The sequence below is a fragment of the Chiloscyllium plagiosum genome, unplaced genomic scaffold (genome assembly GCF_037043375.1).
Source record: "Chiloscyllium plagiosum isolate Xiang-an unplaced genomic scaffold, Cpla_swu_hap1 HiC_scaffold_15, whole genome shotgun sequence".
Lineage (NCBI taxonomy): Eukaryota > Metazoa > Chordata > Chondrichthyes > Orectolobiformes > Hemiscylliidae > Chiloscyllium > Chiloscyllium plagiosum.
This window is the reverse complement of record NW_028270153.1, coordinates 31584684-31608249: the sequence shown is the minus strand read 5'-3', so window position 1 is coordinate 31608249 and position 23566 is coordinate 31584684. Positions and strand designations below refer to the sequence as shown.

Genomic DNA, 23566 nt, shown 5'->3' with positions numbered 1-23566 from the left:
TGGTATTGCTTTGTTGACAGGTCTCTCTCTTTAGCTACTGAATTCTCCATCCCTCATCCACCTTTTTAACCATTGGTTGTTCTCCATCACCTCTTCTTTGCACCTACTGCATTGCCCTCCTCCACCCCTTTGCATCTGCTCATTTCTTCGCCATTCCAAAGGAAAGGTTTAGAGGGATATGGGCAAAATGGAGGCAAGTGGGATGAGCTTAGTTTGAGAAACTTGGTTGGCATGGACTAGTTGGATTTACGAGTCAGTTTCCATGCTGTATGACTCTATACCCAATCAATGGAAACAGAATATCCTTCTGTACCCTGTTGATATTGTTCATAATTGTGAACATCTGAATAAAGTCACCTCTTAATCTTCTCTACTCCAAGGAAACACGCCCAATTTCTCTAGTCTTTCCTTGCATCTGAAATACCTTATTCCTGGTATCATTCTATTCAATCTCTTTTGCATTGTCTCCAGGGCTTTTACATCCTCTTTAAATAAGGTGTCCAGAACTGAACACAATACTCTAAATGTGGTCTGACCAATGATTTGTACAGTTGTAGCATGACTTCCTTGCTTTCACATTCCGTGCCTCTATTTATTAACCTAAAGATCCAATAAGCCTTCTTTACAATCGTTTCAACTTGCCTGGCCACCTTCAAAACAATCATGTGCATGAACCCACAGGTCCCTCTACTTCTATTACCTCCTCAAATTGTACCATTGAGCCTGTATTTTTTTCTCCATGCTTCTTCTACCAAAATGCATTAGCTCACATTTCTCTTTATTAAAATTCATCTGCCAAGTGTCTGACCATTTGGCTAACTTATCGTATCTGTCCGAAGTCGCTCAGAGTCATCCTCGCAATTTATTATTCTCTCTAGATTAGTGTCATCTGCAAATTTAGAAAATTTGCCCTCAACACCGATCTTCAAATCATTTATATAAATGAGAAAATGCAAGGGTCCCAACACCAATCCCTGGGAACTTTACTTTCAACTCATCTCCAATCTGATAAATGCCCTCTGTTTCCTGTCTTTTAGGTCACTTCTAAATCATGCTCATTCCATCAATCCTAAACATTTCTAATTTGCTAACCAGGCTGCCATGTGGCACTCTATCAAATGCTTTCTGAAAGTTCAAGTGTATTATATCCACTACTCTTATCTACTGCCTGTCACCTTGTCAAAGAACTCAATCAAATCTGTCTGACATGACCTTCCTTTGACAAAGCCATGTTGACTATTCAATATTAACTTATTTTTCTCAAAGTGTATATTTATCTTATCCCATATTATGGCCTCCATCAGCTTTTCCACTTATGACGTAATGCAGACAGGTCTGTAATTTCCTGGGTCATTCTTTGTTCCTTTATGAAACAACATTTGCAACCTCCAGTCCTCCAGGACTAATTCTGCATTCAGAGTGACCTGGAAAATTTCTGTCGACAGCTCTGCAATTTGCTTCCTTACCTTTCTCAGCAATCTAGGATGCATCCCATCTGAGCCTGGCAACTTCTCTACCTGGAGTACTGCTAGCTTTTTAAACATCTTTTCTTTATCTATCATCTATCTATTTTGCAGCAAGACTCCAATTTCTATTGAAATTGTCTTGCAATAGAGGCCAATAATCCAATTGATTTCCAAACTAACTGTTTGCTGCATCTGCATTTACCTTTCAGTGACTCATGAACAAGGACACCCAGGTCCTTTTAATAATCAACATTCCACAATTTCTCACTATTTAAGTAATATTTTATACTTCTGTCTTTTCTACCAAAGTAAATGACTTCACAGTATGCCTTCGGCCCTCGATGTTGCGCTGACCTGTGAAACCAATCTGAAGCCCATCGAACCTAAACTGTTACATTCTCACCCATATGCATTTCCAATGACCACTTAAGAGCCCTTAAAGTTGGCATGTCTATGACTGTTGCAGGCTGTTGTAGAATTAGATATTCTATCTAATTTAAAATCTTTAATGGGTTTCATGAATTAGAGTTTCTTTCAATATCAAGTATTTATGACAGAACATCATCATCTGTTTCTGGGATCTGCTCATACTGGATGAATGGATATGCAGGCGACATGGGAAGGTGGGTGAGGGCTGGAGCAGGGTGTCATTCATGGAGATGGTATGAGGGCATGATTTGGCAAGGAAGGGACATGGGAGGGTTAATGGCACGATGGCCAGAAGTTTTCACATGTTCTTAAACAACTGGGACAAAGTCCAAGAGAACTGAGCCAGACCCCTAACCAGCCCACCTCAGCATTCACCTTAAGTACTTGCTGTCTGTCAATTTGTGTAAGGAAAGCTCTGACAGACATTTGAAAATATTTAATACCAAAATGTTAGTTGGAATATATTCAAATGCATAAGTAGTATTATTTTGTGTCTCACATGTATCAGTATCAACATTTCAGCTCTTCATTCATAAAACTATCTAGACATGGCATGAAGAGGGATACATCCAGATTTCCAAATAATTATCAGATAGAAGGTACAAATTTGCTCTTGCTTGCAAATAGTGGTCTTCACAGAGCATAGTAGCAGAAAGCAGTTAGCAGAGTTAGCTGGATAGCTGTATGAAGGCAACTGGATATCTGCCAGCAACCCAAACACTCTATTGGGTTCTGTTAAGGAAAAGGTAATGGATCACATAACCAGGAAGAGAATGGAAGGCTCCCAATAAAATTTTACTTCAATACTGAATTGGTTCAAACATGGGTAACATAGCTGTGTGTCAGAGGTGAGGTGAGAGTAACTGCTGATGACATCAAGGCAGCATTTGATGGAGGAATCAAAATGGTGCTGGGAAAGCACAGCCGGTCAGGCAGCATCCAAGAAGCAGGACAGTCGACGTTTCGAGCATAAGTTTTTCATCAGGAATGTGATGAAGTATGGAATGTGATGGAGTATGATATCAAGAACCCCAGCAAAACTGAAGCCAGTGGGAATCAGAAAAAATCTCTCCACTGATTAGAGCCATAAGTAGCACAAAGGACAATGGTCATGGTTGTTGGAAGTCAGTCATCTCAGCCCCAGGATATTACTAACAGAGTTTGTCAGGGTAGTGTCCCTTCCTATCTGCACTGTGGGTGTCCCTACACCCTAAGGACCTCAGTGATTCATGAAAGTATCTCACCACTACTTCAAGGCAATTAATGATGTGGAGGTGCTGGGATTGGACTGGGGTGGATAAGGTCAGAAGTCACATGACACCAAGTTATAGTCCAATGGGTTTATTTGAAATCATAAGTTTTCAGAGCACTGCTCCTTTATCAAGTGAAGTGTAGAGAAGCACACAGGCACATAAGAATGTGGCAAGGATGCCGAAGACATGGTATATTGATGAGACCATGCAGACACTACAGTAACAGATGAATGGACAAATGCTACAATTGTCAAACAAAAATGTTCCCTCCCAGTTGGGGAATACTTCAACGATCAGGGACATTTAGCTTCCAACCTTGGAGCAAGCCTTTGAGATACACAACAATGTAGAATCGCCAAGCAGAAACTGATCTCCAAGTTTCGTACCCAAGAAGATGGCCTGAACTATGATCTTGGGTTCATGTCGCACTACAAGTAGCTTCACTATACTGTTCTGTATCTGTAAAAATCTTCCTTACTGTCTGTTTTAACACCATCATCTTGATAACTTGTTATGATCTCTCTACCTTAATTAGTTTGTACAGTCTTGGACTACTTGATACTTTGGTTAGACCTTCTGCATGTGACCCTTATACCTATCATGCTATTCCAACCATTTGGTTTGCTTCCAGCACCACCTTATTTTTAATTTTTTGGAATTATCTCTCTGCCTCAAGTAATCAGATTATAGGTCAGCCCTTCACTTGCTATTCAGCTGTTGACACTTTACTCACACCATCTGACATTTTTGATCACCTGCAGAAACTTATTATTCAGCCTCTCGACACTCCAGTCACACCATTTGTATGATCCTTTGATATCACTGTCTTTATGTGAGCCCAGGTGTATCTTTTAAGTTTATCTTAGAAAAAACAAATGAACCTTTGAAATTTGATGAGTAAAGGAAACTCTGGGGCTAAGTGAGAAATAGAACTAGGTTTGTAGCATAAATCTTGTATCTTGTCAGGAAAGCATGAAGAGAGAGTGAGATCCTAAACTATTTTCCATTTTAAAAATAATCTATATTTTCATTTTAAAAGTTTCTTGAAAATTCATACTTTTTGCTGGACTGACAATTTGGCTGCTATTGTCAGTTGTAATGCCAGTTGTGAACTATTTCTGAAAAGTTCTGATTAGCAATAAGCAGAGCCAAAGACTTACTCGGAATATTATACTCCTTGCATTGTAAACATTCCAGTCAAGCCAACATGAAAGCAGCAAATGCATTTCCTGCAGTCAGAGTGGTTTGCAAGGAAACTATTTGAAACTCATTATGTCAGAGATAGCACCAATGCCTCCAGTTATCTTATACAAAACACAGTGGTTACTGAAGGGATTATTTCGACAATGTTGACTTCTTTGGTTAGTCTATTGTAACACTAGAGAAAACAGTAAAGCAGCCCCAGGCTTAGCTGAGGCAGCCTTGGGTCTCAATCTCTCCCAAGAGTCTGATTTCCAGAAATAATCCTGCATTTCACCTGCAAAGTGAGTCAATTCTCTCAATGAACTGCCAGAGGAAATTGTGGAGGCTGATACAATTACAACATTTTAAAGGCATCTAGATAGATATATGAATAGGCAGAGTCTACAGGGATATGGTCCAAGTGCTGGCAAATGGACTAGATTAATTTAGGATATCTAGTCAGCATGGACAGGTTGGACGGAAGGGTCTGTTTCAATGCTGTGCATTTCTATGACTCTATGACCTCCATTGTTGATTGACCTATTGGATTTTAATTCATATGAATTGATTCCAATATATTTTAGGTTGTGTTAAGAAATCAATGGGGAGGACTTTTTGCTGTAGTTTAGCAAATTCAATCTGTGTAATTTTTTAGTAGATGTTGATATCAGTTTGTTTATTATGTCTTAAACTGAAATGTTGTGCAATTCTGTACGTCATTCACTGTAAGATTCATATTTCTACTTAAAAACTATCAATCTGTATGAGAATTGTGATATGTGCCAGATGAAAATAAAAGCTACTGATCAAAAAGGTGCAAAATTAAAAACTTACCCTCTAAGACTTCTGCTATAACATCATTTGAAATTGAGGCCAGCCTTAAAATAAATGTCACATGCTTATATGGGGACCCAGGTTCAAATCCCGCCATTGCAGATTCAAAAAGGGCCGGCACGGTGGCTCAGTTGTTATCGCTGCTGCCTCATTGCTCCAGGGACCCGGGTTCAATTCCCCCCTCGGGCAACTGTCTATGTGGAGTTTGCACATTCTCCCAGTGTCTGCGTGGGTTTTCTCTGGGTGCTCCGGTTTCCTCCCACAGTCTAAAGATGTGCAGGTCAGGTGAATTGGCCATGTTAAATTGCCCGTAGTGTTAGGTGCATTAGTCAGGGGTGAATATAAGGGAATGGGTCTGGGTGGGTTGCTCTTTGGAGGGTCGGTGAAGACCTGTTGGGCTGAAGGGCCTGTTTCCACACTATAGGGATTTTTCTAATCTAATCAAGTTCCACAGAGTGGGATTTCATTGACGTTAAAACAGGCTGAAGAACTGGCAAGGAACCCCTCGGAGTTCTATGCATAAAGCTGAACAATATATTAAGTGCCACTGATGGGCTATTCTTGGAATTCAAAATGAGAGATCGAAGTCCTGGTCGAGAGTGTAGTGTTGGAAAAATACAGCAGGTCAGGCAGCACCAGAGGAGCAGGCGAATCGATGTTTCGGGCATAAGGCTTGTGAGCCAAGGGGGTGGGAGATAAATGGGAGGGGAGTGGGAGATAAATGGGAGGGGGGGTGGGGCTGTGGGGGGAAGGTAACTGAGAGTGCGATAAGCAGATGAAGGTGGGGGTAATGGTGATAGGTCGGAAAGGAGGTTGGAGCGGATAGATGGGAAGGAAGATGGAAAGGTAGGACAGGTCATGAGGGTGGTGCTGAGTTGGAAGGTTGGATCTAGGATAAGGTGGGGAGAGGGGAAATAAGGAAACTGGTGAAATCCATATTGATGCCGTGTGGTTGGAGGGTGCCAAGGTGGAAGATGAGGTGTTCTTCCACCAGGCATCGGGTTGTTAGGGAGTGGCAATGGAGGAGGCCCAGGACTTGCATGTCCTTGGTGGAGTGGGAGGGAGAGTTGAAGTGTTTAACCACGGGTGGTGGGGTTGGTTGGAGCAGGTGTCCTGGAGATGTTCTCTGAAGCATTTTGCAAATAGGAGTCCTGTCACCCCAGTGAAGCAGAGACCGCATCAGGAGCAACAGATACAGTAAATGATATGTGTGGAAGTGCAGGTAAAACTCTGATGGATGTGGAAGGCTCCTTTGGGGCCTTGGATGGAGGTGGGGTGCAGGTTTTGCAATTCCTGCGGTGGCAGGGGAAAGTGCCAGGAGGGGAGGGTAGGTTGGTGGGGCGGCATGGACCCGACGAGAGTCACGGAGGGAATGGTCTTTACGGAACACAAATAGAGATGGGGAGTGGGGTCTGTTGTAGGTGGCGGAAATGGCGGAGGATAATGCGATGTATATGGAGGTTGGGGTGGAAGGTGAGGACTGGGGGTTCTGTCCTTGTTGCGGTTGAAGGAGTGGGGTTCAAGGGCAGAGGTACGGGAAGTAGATGAGATGTGCTATAGAGCATCATCGACCACAAAGTAAATTGCGGTTTTTGAAGAAGGAGGCCATCTGGTGTGTTCTTTGGTGGAACTAGTCCTCCCGGAAGCAGATGCAGTTGGAATAAGGAATAGCATTTTTACAGGAAACAGGGTGGGAGGTGGTGTAGTCCAGGTATCTGTGGAAGTCAGTGGGTTTGTAGAAGATGTCCATGTTGAGTCAGTCACTGCTGATGGAGCTGGAGAGGTCCTGGAAGAGGGAGGGAGCTATCCAAGATTGTCCAGGTGAACTTAAGGTCAGAATGGAATGTATTGGTGAAGTTGATGAACTGTTCAACCTCCTTGTGGAAGCACGAGGGGGTGCCGATACAGTCATCACTGTAGCAGAGGAACAAAGTGGAGAATGGTGCCAGTGTAACTGCGGAAAATGGATTGTTCCACAGAACTGACAAATAGACAGACATAGCTAAGGCCCATGGCTATCCTTTTGGTCTGGAGGAAGTGGAAGGATTAAAAGGAGAAATTATTGAGGATGAGGACCAGTTCAGTCAAACAAATGAGTGTGTCAGTAGAGGGCTACTGGTGGGGCGCTGGGACAGGAAGAAGCAGAGAGCTTGGAGGCCCTCGTCATGGTGGATAGAGGTGTATAGGGACTGGATGTCCATGGTGAAGATGAGGCATTGGGGGCCAGGGAAAAGAAAGTCATGGAGGATGTGGCGGGCGTAGGTGGTGTCCTGAATGTAGGTAGGAGTTCCTGGACCAGGGGTGATAGAACAGTATCAAAGGTATGTGGAGATGAGTTCAGTGGGGCAGGAGCAGGCCGAGATGATAGGTCGGCCTGGTCAGTCAGGTTTGTGAATCTTGGGTAGGAGGTAGAACTGGATGTTACGGGTTCACGGACTATGAGATTGGAGGCTGTGAGTGGGAGATCCTGCCCTGCTAGTCTTTCAGAGCTGGCAACTCCTCATTTTGTTTATCCATTTGTGGGATTGTGGGCATTGTTCATCCCTCTAATTGCCTGAAAACAGTTGAGAGCCAATTACATTGCTGAGGGTCTGGGATCACATATAGGCTGGACCAGATAAGGATGGCAGATTTCCTTCCCTCGAGGACATTAGTGAACTAGATGGACTTTTACACTAATTAACAGTGCAACAAACTTTTATCAAATTCAATTACACCATTTGTCATGTGGGATTCAAACACATCTCCCTATGACATTAGATCATTGGACTCAATTCTGTTCTTTTCTCTCTACAGATGTTGCCAAGCCTGGGTTCCTTTAAAACTTTGTTTTCGTTTGTTTCGGCAGAATATTAGCCGAGGTTTCTGTATGACTAATCAATTACAATACTACTATGCCACCTCCTCTCTGTTAGGCACAAAAAAACCCTGCAGATGCCGAAATCCAAAGTAAACAAGCAGCAGGTGCAAGAAGAAGGGTTATACCCGAATTGTTGACTTCTCCACCTCCTGATGCTGCCTGGCTTGCTGTGTTCTTCCAGTCTCCCGCTTGTCTATCACTTCTCCTGTAGCAGCTGCCAGATGTGCACCCACCAGAGCCACTAGCCTTACCTCCTCACTTCCAGCAGACTGCTGGTAAACCTGATAGTTTAGCTGTATCTTCTAAATGCCATCCAACATGTCTCCTAATTCAATCCCTGAGCCACCACTGAATTGTACTGGACTAAAGAATACTGTGCCTCAAATCACTCAGTATTGAGCCAAATTATCATTCTTCTGGCAACAGCCTGAAATCCCATATTAATCCCCTGTGGGTACTAATTTAAATTGGGGTTGGTGAGGGGAAGTTTGCTGCCATCAAGGAACAAACATGAAGTTTATCTTACAGTTAAGATGGCCTGGCATTCAGGTTTCCACATGATGGACTGGATTCAATTCTGCCCTCTGAATCACTATCACTGCTGTATAACAAAGGTTCTTACAGAATTTGAGTCTGTCGTAGGTTCTCTCTTGGTAGCAACAGGACTGATTTCTCTTGGAAGTGGACGTTGCATTCTTTACACTCAAGAATTAACTTATAGCTTCTAGTATCTAGTCACGTAGTAGCATGGCTTGAAGAAATAATATCCTTACTTTTTATTGCTATGTGGACTGAGTATTGTAACCTGCATAATCCCTTCCGCATTTCCGTTCTAATTTCACTATCATGAAACAAACAGGATATGAGTCTATGAATGCTATGTTTCCCAGTTAAGGTAACACACTTTAACTCAAACATCATCATTGTCTGCCTTTTTGTTTTATTTTGGGGAGGGGGCAGTTTGTATTCATACTCCACTTTAAGCAATAATGATGACAAGGCCATAATTTTGAACCAAAGTTATGGCATGGTTAAGGTTACTTTTACATTCAATGGTATAAAATAATTTATGTTAAACAAGTTGTTTTACTTCTGTGATGAGATACAGAGGAATGTGGTAGACCATTTAGCCCAGTGAGCCCTCTCCACCATTTACTATGATTATGACTGATCAAATACTTTAATGTCTTAGGTAATCAGAAATCTATTAATTTCTAGTTTAAACATACTCAGCCATGAGGAGTAGAGAATTCTAAAGATTCGCAATGCAATAAATTTAAAAGAAAATCTCCTCACCTCGGTCCTAAAAGCCTCCTCTTATTTTTGAATTATGCCCCCTAGATTCGCCAACCAGGAGAAACATCTTGCCTATGTCTACCTTGCCTACCCCTTTCAGTATTTTGTATGTTTCAATGAGATCATGTATCATTGCTTGAAACTTCAGTGAATTCAGGTCCAGTTTGCACAATCTTTCTACAGTCCCAACATCCTAGGAACAAGTCTGATGAGCCCCCACATTCTACATTTAATTGCACATTTCAATGTGTTTTCAATATTTTTGTATTTTTTCTGAATTAATGCTAACTTCCTTCATAGGATCTAATTTTTCAGAGATATTTGTGTGTATTTTTTAAAATGTTGTGATTGATAAATTATTTGTACAACCTTATTCTAGCTCTAATTGTAATTATATGTATCAATTCTGTTATAAATAGAATGGTACATTTGTGTGGATACAAAAGAAGACTAGATGTGTTTATGTGCAGTGAATAGACAACTTGAAATGCAAATTACCTCCAATGTACTGTTCAAATTATTAAGGCTCAGTGAAGCTTTTAGCTGAAATTGCTTTTGGAAAAAATATAAGCACTAAATAAATTATGCCTTTTTTCAACTCAATCTCAGGTAAACAGGTGGTATTGGATGATATTAAAACACTTAATGTACTGTGTCTGATACTCTGGCTAACTTGATAACTGCTGACTTGTAATCTATAGTTAGAGTTAACAGCTTTTTATTTGCCGATGAAAACGAATACCAAGAAAGTGTGTCTAAAGTATACCTATAGGCGTCCTAATATTCGTACATGCCAGCTTTATCTTATCTTGTACAAGAGGTATATTAGAAATATAATCACATCAAATGTAACATTTTTATTGCTGAAGGAAGATTCATTTTGTCAAAGCTTTTCATCTTATACTCACCAGGACAATTTGCAAGAAATACCAAACTAAACAGAAAACACAATTTACACTATATAGGTAGAAAGTTGATTGATTGGCAGGTGGACTCTTCTTGGTAGAATTGTATCATGCCGAATGCATGATGACTGATATTTAAGTTAAGTTTTGTTTTAAGTTTAAAGCAGGCAGATAGACTTTGGTCAAGGCATTGCCATGAGAAATGCACCAGCGAATAGTTATCATCAATTTTGTTGCGTTAATCGGACAAATTGATGAGGAGTCAGGAATCAGACATTTATAGGAACACGAGTACCTTGTTCAGACTCTCAAACCTGTTTTGCCGTTTAACAAGATTATGTATGATTGTGGCCTGAATCTCTAAGTACCTTTGCTGAACAAAAATTTCTCTGACACCTCCGAACTTTATACAAAACATTACAACATACGTATTTCAATCCCCACATTTCTTTATGCATGTGTCTTACATTATGTACTCTTCCCCCACCCCAAAACACTCCACTGTATTCTAAAGCATTGTCTACCTTACACCCAAGTTTTATTTTTAGTTTTATTTTACACCCTTGCCGCTAGTGCCAATAGCTTCTACACTTTCTAGCCTTCCATCGTACATCTATGGTTGTCATTTGCTTTTAGATTATGACAGAAAATTTTATTCTTATTTAACAAATTGATTCAGACCCTTCAAGTTGAAACAGGCGCAGGATGTGTACATGTTGAACTGTGGACTGGTTTGGGCAGTCAGCAGCTTCCAAGCCCAGTTAGACCACATGTGGAAGTCTCCTTTGTTGATCTACTGCATGTCCATTATAGAAAGTCTATAATTTTTATCTTTTTAACTGTATTTCTTATTTTTCTTACTTATAATATGAATGACTGTAAGGTAATATGACTTTTTTTGCTTTATTTCTCTATTTTGTATCTAAGATTTGTACTTAAGTACCTTTATACCTAAGATGGTGTGTGTGGGGCAGTGTTGTAAACCTCTCACTGTACTCCTGAATGCACCACACTGTAGACCTAACTGGCAGTCTTAAATTGGTTGTCAGTATAATTACTTGCATGCTGAGGATAGTTGAGCAAATGTTATCCAATTGCAGAATTACATCTAACACCCATTTGAGAGTTTCTGCAAATATGGACTGATTGTGTATGGACAGTATCTTGCTTGTTGCAAACAGCTGAAAGAGCATGCTGTTTGATACAATTTGCCAATCTAGCGTCACATCAGCACTAAATTTCAAAAACACGTTATTCAGTTGTGTGATGGGCAGAATGTCTATTTGGTTTGTTGGTAGGATTCTGTTAGTGATTAGCACCATTCAGATTGCTACTGTTGTTCTCCTTTTATTTTAGTATTTCTTGCAAATTGTCCTGATGATTAAAAGATAAAAACTTAAAAATAGGTCTTTTTTCAGCAATAATCAAGTGCTGTATGAAACAAAAACTGAAAGAACTGTAGATGCTGCAAATCAGAAGCAAAAATCAAAGTTGCTGGAAAAGCTCAGCAAGTCTGGCAGCATCTGTGAAGAAAAATCAAAGTTTATGTTTCAGGTCACATGACTCTTCCTCAGAATCACAGAATTGTTTTTTGATCTGTACTACCAAATGACTATTTGCAAAATCTTGTTTATTTCTTTTGTATTTTGTAATATCTAGTAGAAAGCAAGCTTTAACATCAATGGCAGAAAAGAAAAATATAGTTTGACACATAGTAATTGTTCTGAATATTTGGAACACGTTTCTACAGAATGATTTTAAATCTTGGGCTTTCTGAGACAACATGTATCCTTTTTTAAAAAAAATCAAGATTAAGTATTGTAAAGGTTGATCTAATAGTACGCCACAATTATGTTCACTGGAATATTTGGAAATAAAGTTATGTTACAATATTATATTGGAAGAACCAGCCATTTATCATTATTGGCTTTTGACCAAAACTTTTTAAACACTGGAATGAAAACATTGAGAAGTCAATCCAATTTATAAACAGGAGAAAACAAGTAATCATGTTGCAAAAGGCAGACTACAGAAAAAAGAAGTTCTACTCTGGATCTGCAGGTCAGCATTTATAGAGATTATTCTGCTTAAGTACATACATAGATCCATTAAATTGGGATATTGTTGCAAGGCATTAGCAGAAACTCTGTGTGGCAATCGTGCCTTGTCAGAAGATTGTGTATTCATGTCCCACTCTTATACAAGCCCATCAGAGCATAAAATTTAAGTTAACAAATCGAGTTCAATACCCAAGGGACTGTTGCAGTGTCATGTATGTTGTCTTTTGGTTGAAACATTAAATTGAGGCTTCCTCAGATGGAAAATGATCACTTTTTGGCACGATTTTGAAGAATAGTGGTGTGGTTTCCCTGGGAGCAAAAGCAAAATGCTGCAGATGTTGGAAATCTGAAATTTAAAGCAGAAATGTTTGGAAATAATCAGCATATCTGACAGTAACTTGAGAGAAAAACAACATAAACAATTCAGGTTGAAGACCATGCATCAAGTTGTGCACACTGTACTTGAGGTATTTTAATCAGACAAGACTGCTTTGGATTTTTTTTGATGTACTGAGAAATAGATCTACACTATGAAAGTAATTGAATACCATTTTAATAAGCTTATGTTAACAGATGTCATATGGAAATACGATAAATATGCAGAGAGAGAATTAGCAGAAAGTCCTCCAGAACATGGAGGAGAGGAGGAGACCCAGAATCTATTCTTCCCACTGTAAGTTCCAAGATGTTCAAAGCTGAGTGCTTCTGAAATCTTCACAACAGTTTTAAATTGACAGATACTGTGGTTTCAGCGTCTTTTCCCACCAGAACAGTGTGCAATAAGGCAGAGTTTGGATGTGAATGGAGCACTGGAAATCCCCTAACCTTGAATGAGCGTGTGATCCCTTGTAAAATAGATAAAATGAATCTTCCTCTCCAGAGATGCGTGCTCCTTTGAAAGATTACAAAGTGACACACATGGTGCCAGTAAGTGTGAACCGTGAGCGGAGGCCAGCCTATCACATTAATGAGGAGACAATAATCAAGCATATTCCTCTTGATTAGTACCACATCTACATGCATCCACTCCATCCATGACTGATGCTCAGTAGTAGCAGCGATCTACAAGATGCACAAGAGAAATTCACCCAAGATCCTTAGGCAGCACCCTCCAAACCCATAATTACTTCTATCCATAAGGACAAGGGCAGTGTAAAATAAAGCATATGGTTCTAAAATGGATGCAGAAACACAGGGATCTGGTAGTGTATATGCACAAATTGTTGAAGGCACCAGGACAGATTAAGAAAGTGGTTTAAAAGGGAAACGGGATTTATAGACTGAGGCTGGAGTACAAAAATGCGAGAAAGTAGTAATTAGAAACAGCTAGTAAACATTAATTCATCCTCAACTGGAGTATCATGTCTAATTCTGACCACCACATTTTAGAAAGAAAATGAAGGGATGCAGGAAAGATTCACAAAAAAGTAAGAGATACCAGTTATAAGAACCAAGAATGTGAATATCGTTATAACATTTATTTATTAACTCAAAGGCTTGCTGACATTTATACAATAATTTTTCACAACCAAAAGAAAAAACAAGTATGCACAATTCCCATAGAAAACTAATTTTTCTGTTCATATTATGCTTACTTTCAAATAAAAATCTGGCAAAACATCAAACTTACACACGTTAAATGTGAGGGATTCCTAGCATTTTTGATTTGATTGTTTTAACAGTGCCAACATATTTCTGTCATTAAAGGATTTTGGAATCTGTTGAGAGTTATCTAAACAGTGCATTGCCTGTTCTGTTCCTGACTTGGGTGTTTCTTTTTGGCGACATTAATATTTTAAATTTAGCTGAACTCTAAACAACCTATAAAACTTTTTCTGTGTGGTTCACTAGACACTTCAACATAATACTGCAGTCATTACAATTCAGAATTTTGCCAATATGTTAGTTAACTTACATGAAAGATGATTAAGTAATAAAATTGTCATTATTTTTCATACTCCTCAAATTTATTTGTAACGTTATTATAACAAATAATAACTTAAAATATTACTCACTTACTGCCTTGTGTTATAACAATGCTTAACTAGGACTAGTTGAACCTTCAAATAGTAATCATTCACAATGCCATCAATTAAATAGCATGAAAAGCTATTGGTTTATTTACCCTAAAGTTTGTAGATTTGCATGCCATCTTGTTCAAGTTAGGCAGCTGGAATCAATGGATCCTAATTTTATATCTTCCAGTTGCTTCATATACTGAGATGTCAAAACAGACTCATTGTCCAATAACTACTCTATCAACACATTTTGTTCAAAACGTTCTGCAAACTCAAGGTCACACCTCCAAGAAACAAAAGAGCCTGTCCAATGCATTGAATTAGCAATTGCTCAATTTATCTCAATCAGCAGCTGTCTTTCCTGAAGAGGATGGTCACAATCCTGCTGTAGCCATTTGGAAAGATGCTAGCTTGTTTATATACAAGAAATCCTTTACGACTATTTGTCAATATCTCCGAGAAAGAACAAAGTTTTTTTTTATTAATTGCTAGTGCCAAATTCCATGACTGTAAAACTAAAGAACCAGAGTGCAACTAGAATGCACACTGGGAGATTTAAACATGGTGCCTCCATATCTTAATAGGGTATATGATGGATGACAAAAATTAGATTGCTATTAAAACTAATTATAATTCAAACTAGGGAACAAAACAGTGCACCAACTATTGGCCCCTAAAACTCTATTTGGAATGTAGTTTAAAACAATGTTAAATGTTGATAATCCAAACAAAATTTCACAAATGTCATCATTACAGGCCAAAATTCCTACAGTTTTGAAAATATCCCCAATTATACAAGTCTTCATACTTTCAACCCACGCGGCATCTTCTCTTTCAGATATTAAGACATTTTAGTCCTTTGTCTGAAACTATTGATCTAATTCTTTAAGATATCATAACACATGATACTCCACAGGCTAAAATGAAAATTCAGTGATAACTTTTGTTTCATAACAATGTAGGAGCAGGATTGGCCTTTCAGCCCAGTGATCCGACTCCACAATTCAACATGAACCTGACTGATTCTGTATTTCAATGCCATGCACCTGCTCTCTCCCCATACCCCTTAAATCCTTTTGCTCCTGGAAATCAATGCACCAAGCATTCATACCTGAAGTACCCCAATTGTCAACACCTTCCAATCCAAAACAACCTATTTATTCCTACTTTGTTGGTGTGGACTGGTTGGGCCGAAGGACCTGTTTCCACACGGTAGGAAATCTAATCTAATCTTGTGTCGTGTTTGCTAACCAATTCTCAATTCATGTAAATATATGTTCACCATGTACTTTGAGTTTGAACAATAATCTTTTAGGTTGGCCTTTACTGGGAGCTTTCTGAAAATCGAAACACACATCTACTGATTCTTCCTTATTTATTCTACTGGTCACACCCTAAAATATTCCTGTAGGTTTGTCATACATGATTTCCTCTTAATAAATTTATGTTGATTGGGTCATACATTGATGTGTCTGAGTGTCCTGCTATCACATTCTCTGTGACAAACTCCAGCAAGTTCCCTACTACTAATGTTTGGCATTCGACAAGGTTCCCCATGGGAGACTGGTTAGCAAGGTTAGATCTTATGGAATACAGGGAGAACTCGCAATTTGGATACACAACAGGCTGAAAGGTAGAAGACAGAGGATGGCGGTGGAGGATTGTTTTTCAGACTGGAGGTCTGTGACCAGTGGAGTGCCACAAGGATCGGTGCTGAGTCCTCTACTTTTTGTCATTTATATAAATGATTTGGATGCAAGCATATGAGGTATAGTTAATAAGTTTGCAGATGACACCAAAATTGGAGGTGTAGTGGATAGCGAAGAGGGTTACCTTAGATTACAACAGGATCTTGATCAGATGGGCCAATGGGTCGAGAAGTGGCAGATGGAGTTTAATTCAGATAAATGCGAGGTGCTGCATTTTGGGAAAGCACTTATGCACTTCATGGTAAGGTCCTAGAGAGTGTTGCTGAATAAAGAGACCTTGGAGTGCAAGTTCATAGCTCCTTGAAAGTGGAGTTGCAGGTAGATAGGATAGTGAAGAAGGCGTTTGGTATGCTTTCATTTATTGGTCAGAGTATTGAGTGCAGGTGTTGGGAGTCATGTTGCGGCTGTACAGGACATTGGTTAGGCCACTGTTAGAATATCGCATGCAATTCTGGTCTCCTTCCTATCAGAAAGGTGTTGTGAAACTTGAAAGGGTTCAGAAAAGACTTACAAGGATGTTGCTATGGTTGGAGGATTTGAGCTATGGGGAGAGGCTGAACAGGCTGGTGCTGTTTTCCCTGGAGCGTCAGAGGCTGAGGGGTGACCTTAGATGTTCACAAAATTATGAGAGGCATGGATAGGATAAATAGACAAAGTCTTTTCCCTGGGGTTGGGGAGTCCAGAACTAGAGGGCATAGGTTTAGGGTGAGAGGGGAAAGATATAAAAGGGACCTAAGGGATAACCTTTTCACGCAGCGGGTGGTACATGTATGGAATGAGCTGCCAGAGGAAGTGGTGGAGGCTGTTACAATTGCAACATTTAAAAGGCATTTGGATGGATATATGAATAAGAAGGGTTTGGAGGGATATGGGCCGGGAGCTGACAGGTGGGACTAGATTGAGTTGGGATATCTGGTCATCATGGATGGGTTGGACTGAAGGGTCTGTTTCTATGCTGTACATCTCTATGACTCTATAACTGTTCTGTTAAACTTTGTTTTCTCCCTCCATTCTTTTTTTAAACGGTGGGGTTATATTTTCCACCTTTTAATTTGTCAGGACTGAACCAAACTCTACAGAAATTCAGAAGATATGAACCAGTGCATTCATATTTCTGGAAGTTCTTAGATTTTTCTTAAATTGATTCTTGTAAATTCATTCTCATTTTATTTTCTCCATCTTAGTCAACATTTGTCCTCTCATTCCTCAGATTTGCTACTGTTTTGAACAATTTCATCTGACTCCCACCCCCCATCTGGATTAAATACTGAATTAAAATTTATATTTTCATTTTTTTGTTAAACAAAGTTGGACCACTTTTCCTGTTGTGTTCTTTTACCTGAAAGAAATATGATTTCTGCAACATGTGTATTCAGTTTTAAATATTAATTATTGCTCAGACACTGTCATGTCTTTAGATGAAATTATTCATTTTATTTCAGCCAACTCATACCTTCATGGTTTCCTTTGTTGAAGTTTAGGATCTTACTTTTGGATTGGGTCACGTCACTTTCTATCCCAAATAAAGAATTTTCTCATGTCATTGTTACTTTTTCCCTAAAGGACCTCACACAACAAGATTATTAATGATCTTTTACATTGCACAAAAGCAAAGCCAGTGATAGCCTGCCAGTGAGAGAGTTCCTCAACACATTGATCTAAAAATCCATCTTGTACACACTCCAGGAATTCTTCCATCACAGTATTGTTGCTAATATGGTTTACCCAGCCTACATTTATATTAAAACCACCCATGATTATTGTAGCATACTTATTGTATGCAACTCTAATTTCTAGTTTATTGCTTTTTCATGCCTCATCACATGGAGGCCTATGGACAAGGCCCACTAATGTTTTCTTCTCCTTCTTGTTTACTAGCTCCACCCAGACTGATTCCACTTTTAGATTTCCTGCATCATTATCCATTCTCACTGTTGCATTGATTTGAGTTTTCACTATCAATGATATCCCACATTCATTTTTATTTTACCTGTCCTGCTGAAAGGTTAAATAGCCTAGGATGTTCAATCCCTTCAGCACCCATATCTCAGTAATCCACAACCATATCATACTAAGTACAACTATTCACATTCATTCATCTACCTTATTCCAAATACAGGTACTTTAGGCATTCAGATATAGTACCTTTAGTCTGGTCTTTTTGACATTTTTCCACATTTTTTGTGCTCTAGCTATATTTGCTGCTGATTGAGAAATCAGTGCAGCTCATTTTAATTCTTAAACCATCAAACAATTGCAGTAAGCTCAGGGATAATTAGTGTCAATTGGTTCATTAATGAGTTTGAATGAACAATCCACCACCAATGGCTGGGAGTTCCACATCAGTCACTTCCACCCTCTGACTTATTGGGAGGCAATTTGCTGCTTAGAGGAGACTGATTGGGGGCCTCCCCCACAATTCAATAGTCTTGGCTGCCATGGTTCCCACCTTGACAAGTTGGATTTAATCCAGCACAACATATTTCACAGCTAAAATCAGCATTAAAAAAATTATAGTATCAGATTCCTCATGAATACTTAATTTAGAGGTCTTAGTGAAGAAATTTGCCTCAACATTAACCTCTCACAAAATGGGAAAACTTTCAATTTTTAAATAATATTTTTGTTTATTTTAATTTTAAAGTGAGCATTAATAAGTTATTACTAAAATTAATGAATTATATCAGCATGTGATCTAAATGTGAGAAAGAGAAAAAAAGTGTATTTTAAATTCTTATCAGCTTAGTAATTAATGGTGGTTAAAGTTTTAGATTATAGCAAGAAAGCATACATTCCAAACTAAAAAAAGTGAAAAAATTATTTATTAGATATGGTTATTATATCTGTGTGTGTACCATACAAATTGACTAAAAGTTAGACAATGCCTTTAGAAAGGGTAATTTAGTAAATAAACCTAGGAAACTAAATTCATTTGTAATTACTGAATGAGTGCTTTGACCTGAGAGAACCCTATATATCCTTGACCTCCAGAATTCTGGTATTATTACATTTCCCCTTTCCTAAGGAAAGCAAGGTTACGAAACTGTGACCTGATAAAGCCTGCTGTGGGAAGGTACAGGCATCTGAACTCTCACACTCCTTCCCATTTGAAATTTCCTATTGGATTGTAACCAGATAGATCTGTTAAGGTATTGTCCAGTGGGGATGCATGCTATTAACAGTACCAGAAGGACTACTGTTGCTTCCTATTAAGGTTCCTGAACATGGAATTAGGCCAATATATCATCATCAACATGTGTTGTTTGGGGATAAACACATGTCACTAAACATAGTCAGCTTTCCTGATGTTATTGTTACACCTGATAAAATGCAGATTGTGCTTCAAAAAGTCAAAATAACAGTGAACTACTTCCTATAATCTGTACTGACCTATTTGCTAATGCACAACACTTTGAGAGTTCATTATATTGCAGCTCCTCGTTTCACACCGGTGGCAATGTGAAATAATCAAACAGCAGAATTGGTAAAATTCCAGGAAAGGATAACACAAAAGAACTTTTGTAAATATGTTTATACTTTTGCCTAACACCATGTTTCTGGTAGTTTTTTTTAAAGTTTGAAGAAGAAACAGGAAAGAGCTACCATTTTCTTTTAACAGTATCAGATTCCATGTAAAATTTTAAAAATCGTAAACTGCAGTCTTTCCTTTGTGGAAGTTGGAGGCAACCACTTTAGGTGCAGACCAGTGTAGGATAGCCTCCAAGTTAAGCATTTTTAATGGCAATTCTGACACTTAAGTTTTACAGCCACTTTTAAAGTGGTAAGCACCTAATGAAGTGGAAAAAGTTGATGCATGCTCATTTATTCATTTGAAGCTAGAACTATATATTTACTTATTATAATAGTAAATAAAGACATTCAAATGATTTATTTACAAACCAAATATTACTCGATTGAAGTGAAGCTAGGTTGTGTGACTTCAAACATACCCAGCTTTTAAAACATTTTCTTTTAATTCCTTTTAAAAGGCTGAAAGTTCCTGTTATTGATGTTATCAGAAAAAAAATTAAAATATTGGTACCCTATGGAATCACTGAATGTTGCTTTAACCCAAGCATTTTTTTAAAATCTGAGTTATACCCCTCATTAAAGTAGTGGCCAAAGTAATATCATAACATTAATTATGCCTTCACTCATATTCTCAACATAATTTCTAAGTTTATTTGTTTATATGAGAATTAAATGATGTCCCGGATGCTGTTTAGGTTGTTGTAGCAGTGAAATGCATCTCAGTTTGTCTGAAATTTATGAGCAAGATAACCTTGACAAATTTACTTTTGTAAAACATCAAATGGAATTGCATTTGAAAAGGATTATTTGTGAAGATCTAAACTAAATTTTACAGAATTTATTTCTGCTAAACTGCACTCTTGAATGGCAGTGGAATATTTGAAAATCATCTGATTTGGACAAATACTAGAAAAAGTTAACTTTTAAATTATCCCCCTCACTACAATCATCATTTACCTGTTTCAAACTTCATTAACAATGCCCTTGCTGTTTTGAAAGCTAGAGCTTCGATTGATAGCAGAACTCCAGCTGCTCAAAATGACATTCGTTAAAAGGAGCATTGCTCTCTTGGTATAATAGATCATCCTTTACATCTGAAATAATTTTGCTGTCTCTTGTGATGTACAGAAAGCAGGTTGCTCATCCCCAGCAAAGCATTTGCAGCAACAGACTGAGAGGCCATTTGAGAATAAGCCCATTAATCAATAGCTGCCTCACTTTTATTGAAAGGGTCTTCAGAATGATAGTTATGATATTGAATGTGAGAAAGAGGAAATAAAGTGCCAGTAGCATAGGTGGTAGTGCCAGTTTATTTGTTTAAGGTATTATTTAATCTGAACCTGAAGTTGCCTTTCAGAATTCCAGTGACCTCTCCACCATCTTCCTGAATGTTCTACACACACAATTGGTAGTACTGCTTTGGTACACTATAAATTGGATGGCAATGTGTCAGCAGCCATGACATCAGGAAATAGGGCTTTTTCTCCCAAGGTGCATTCATAAATATGCTTGAATGGCTGAACAGTGCAAGAAAAAGGTGCTGTGGCAAATTCCTATATGCATTGCAATGACATGCAACGTCTATTGCTGGACGTCAGACATTCTGAGCATTGAGTGCTGTGAGTAATAAAGATCTAATTTAATGCTTTCAACTTCATAATGCACATTTATACATTTAAGAACTATAACAATTAGATTGCAGAGAGGAAAACAGTTCAAAAAGAATACAGTGTGTTCTTACTATGATCAGAAGAATATTGGCAATGTACAAATGGCTTATGGTGAGTTGTACTGCTCAGCATTCCCCTCACAAGAAGCCTCAGGTGTCTGATAATAAAACAAAGAACTGTGGATGCTGGAGATCTGAAACAAGAACAGAAATTGCTGGCAAAATTCAACAGCTCGGGCAACATGTGTCAGCAAAAAGGGGAGTTAATGTTTTGAGTACAAGCTGGGTTCACATGTGTGTCAGATGGTTGCTATTAATTGTCTGAATACATATAAATAATTGAGTACCTTGTGGCACAGTGTTAGTGTCCTTAGTTGTGACCCAGGAGGTCCAGGTTCAAGTTCCATGTGCTCTAGAGGCATGTAATAATATCTCTGAAGAGTTATACTTTCTACTCAAAATGAGGCACTTGGGAGAGCCCTGGTAGAAAGCAATCTTCAGTAGACTGTTGATTATCAAAGTCAAGATTAAAGTGGTGCTGGAATGAGTCTCATTCCTGATGAAGGGCTCCTGCCCAAAACGTCGATTTTCCTTGGATGCTGTCTGACCCGCTGTGCTTTTCCAGCACCACTCTAATCTTGACTCTAATTTACAGCATCTGCAGTCCTCACTTTTGCCTTGCTGATGATCAAAACAAAGCAGATAAACAATTGAAGAAGGGTTCTTGAGATGCAATGGTAGTATCCCTACCTCTGAGCCAGAAAGGTTTGGTTCAAGTCCCACCTACTCTAGAGATACATAACATCTCTGAACAGTTTGCTTAGAAAATATTCTCTTGTGGTACAATGACAGGTTCTTACCTCTGGACTAGGAGGCTCGAGTTCCAGTTCCACCTGCTCCAGAAGGGCATAATAACAGCCCTGAACAAGTTGATTTGAACATAAACAACTAAGAATCTATTAATACTTTGACCAATTAACCTGACTCATTGGCTGAACCTGGCTAGACTTGTCGTGGGGCATGAAACTTCTTAAGCTCAGCTCCAGATAATGTATAAGACAATACTGCATCTTACCTCAGGGTCATCCTAAAAGGGAAAGCAATGGAAATAATTATGGTAAAACCATAGATTCAATTAATTATGCTCAAACAGAACCCTTCCAATTTACAGCTATGCACTTTGGGACTTATATATCATGTGAGAGGGGATAAAGAACTTGCCAGAGTGTTCATGATGTAGGAAAACATGACTCCTAGGATTAAGGAGTTGTCTTACAGGAAAAGTTGATCGGCCAATACTCGTGTGTTGAGAAGAATGAAAAGTGATCTTATTGGAACATTCAAAATTCTGAGGAGGTTTGAAAGGGACGATCTTTCCCCTTGTTGGCAATCTAGAATTAGGAATCTTAGTTTCAGAATAACCGAGTCTCACAATTAAATAAAAATAAGGAATAATTTATTTTCTCAGAGGGTTGTTGATCTTTTGAATTCTCAGAAAGGAAAAGAACTTAAGCAATTGAAAGTATTCAGTGCTGAGTTAGATGGATTTTTGTGTAGCTATGAAATTGAGAGTTATGGGGGATAGTCAGGTCAGTGGAGTTGAGGCCATGATGAGATCAGGGCAGGAACAGGAAGCTTACTTGCTTTATCAAAATGAGTCACTGATTCAAATGCCAAAGTCTCTTCACTGCCACCCAAAAGTTACCCAAATGCATTAGATGCAGTGGCAAAATATTTACAAATATATATTTATCATGGGACCTGCCAAATGTTGTTGGAATCTGGTTCCGTCAGAGAAAAGCAAAGTCTCATAATTTTGATGGCCTGGTAGGTATAGTGATTATTTCTCAAGTGGGATAAATAGACATATTTTAATTTTTTTAATGAGGATATAGAACTTTTTTTGTTTCTACAGATTCAGTTATTCATTTAGAGGCCATGACTTCAGTTGTGAATGAGTTAATTTTCTTATCTCTAGTGCAGACGGCCCACTCAGCATACCATCTCATGGCTAACAGCAATAGCTCTGATCTCATCAGCAAACTGCACTTGCAGCTGAACAATACAGTCCTCTCCTCAGAACACAATTACCAGAAATTCACAGCTTTTCACTGAAACCTCCCTATGGACGAGAATGCCAGTCTGTATGTCTGCTCCCAGAATAATAGTTGCTGCCAATCTCTTCCACCTTAATCATATTTTACATGATTTAGTGGCAATTTCATAAATATATGAGCATTGTACTTTAAAATATGATTCCACACCAAAATGTAAAAACACCAACAAGATATTTCAAATAGGGAAATCCTTAATCCCCTTGTTTAGGAAGCTGATAAACTGGGGATACATTCAAC

General features: G+C 38.7%; 2 long non-coding RNA genes across 2 annotated transcripts in view; one reads left to right on the top strand and one right to left on the bottom strand.

The window, feature by feature from the left end:
* The window catches only part of LOC122560157 (uncharacterized), a 129411-nt gene that overhangs the window by 1978 nt on the left and 103867 nt on the right, over window positions 1–23566 (top strand). The gene's annotated exons all lie outside the window — the stretch shown is intronic.
* The window catches only part of LOC148147637 (uncharacterized), a 36842-nt gene continuing 22940 nt past the window's right edge, over window positions 9665–23566 (bottom strand). Inside the window, exons 4-5 of the long non-coding RNA XR_015759477.1 lie at window positions 21285–21406; window positions 9665–12631 (exon numbers count right to left, since the gene is read on the bottom strand). This is a non-coding gene — a long non-coding RNA (uncharacterized LOC148147637). The remainder of the gene's footprint in view (window positions 12632–21284; window positions 21407–23566) is intronic.